The sequence below is a fragment of the Stegastes partitus genome, unplaced genomic scaffold (assembly GCF_000690725.1).
Source record: "Stegastes partitus isolate 25-593 unplaced genomic scaffold, Stegastes_partitus-1.0.2 Scaffold320, whole genome shotgun sequence".
In the NCBI taxonomy this organism is placed as follows: Eukaryota; Metazoa; Chordata; class Actinopteri; family Pomacentridae; genus Stegastes; species Stegastes partitus.
The window spans coordinates 379626-381286 of record NW_007578051.1 but is presented as its reverse complement, the minus strand read 5'-3'; positions in this window follow the sequence as shown (position 1 = coordinate 381286).

Here is a 1661-nt window from a genome sequence, read left to right as displayed (position 1 = left end):
ATTCAGACTATTGATGGCACCTGAATATAAGCCGCACCCGCTAGCTTTAAAAAGAAAACCAAATGTGTACATATACAGGCCACACTTGTCTATAAGCTGCAGGTGTCCACATTATAAGATGAGATATTTACACAGAAAGATTTCTTTAACTTTTAATTAAATACGTACCGGTAACATACACAAATACATAAATGCTTTTTTTCCGAACAGTGCCTGTAACACGGCTGGTTAAGAAAATAAAAACTACAGTATCCTACCAGGAAAAGTCATTGATCGCTATCTTCATCTTCCTCCTGAAAACCACTAAAGTCGTCTTCTTCAGTGTCGGAGTTGAACAGCCTCAGAATTACTTCACACTTCCTCAGTCTCTCTTTCAATGTTGCTCTCAATGTCACTTTCGTCTCGAGGCAAATTCGTAAAAATCCATAAATCAACCGCATTGCTGTCACAAGCCACAGTGTTCAAAGCGTGTGAAAAAAGTAGCGGCTTGTAGTCCGGCATTTACGGTTAGTTGTTGGTTTTAACTTTTTCCCCTTGATTTGTGTCCAAGCAACTTAATAATATGGTTAAATGGAGCTCTGGCGTTACTTACAATGTTCCCTCCAGAAAAACTGCCTCAAATCTAAACATATGGATGTTTGCTTTATTCTTAGGCGATAAAAAGGTTCACAAATGTGAATTCTTTTTCTTCCACTTCCTCTTGCATGGTAACCACCAGAGCCGCGATGTTGTCTACAGGCTAAAAGTTTCCAGATTAATAACTACTAACTGTGCATGACAAAAGAGAAAAAGCGCATTTGATTAGAGGCTGTAGGCTAAACAGCTGTCCAAAAACATTCTTTTAAATGGAAAACAATTAGCAGCGTTCAGTATCGGGAACATCCGTGTGTGGCCTCTCTGTGTCTCCTGCTTTCACGCTGGTATCCTGAACACGACTTTACAAAGACGCTCCCGAACCCAAATAAACGACTGCAGAATTGTGTTCGGTGGGCAATAAAACCACATCCAGGGAGGGAAAGTCGGGGATGCCTGACCTTGCATGAGGGGCTGTAATCAACAAAGTAAATCAAACTAAAAAACATAGCTTTTTGCTGTTGTTGTGAATCAGAATCAGAAGAGGATTTACCCACATATTCAGCTAGAAGTTCCTCTCTTGCAACTTCTTATAATGGTTTAGTTTGTGCTTTTATTATAGCTAATACATCCTATAATATTGCTGTTATATTGTGGATTACTCACTTAGTCTGTAAATATTAATGAGTTGTAAGTAGTCCATTGGTCCATTGCAGCGGTCTTCCTGATGATTTAAATAGATAGGAATTGCTTTTAACTGATCATAAAGTATTGGTTTATGATTTATTCAGATTACGTAATCAGAAATGTATGAACATTTAACAAAGGATGCCTTATCAGCAAATAAATGACATAAACAGCTTCAGGCTGAAGAAAGCCCCAAAAACTCTGCTTGTTATGCAGATTGCGTGTGTGTGTATTTACTCCAAGTTTTTAGGTCTGTTATCTCGACATTATCTTAACTTTATGTGTGTGTAATCACAACTTAATTATATCCTGATGTCAAGATATTGAACTGCAACTTTGTGGTGATTAGTAAATCTATTCACTATCCCATTATCCCACAATAACAGTCTGCAGCCTTTTGT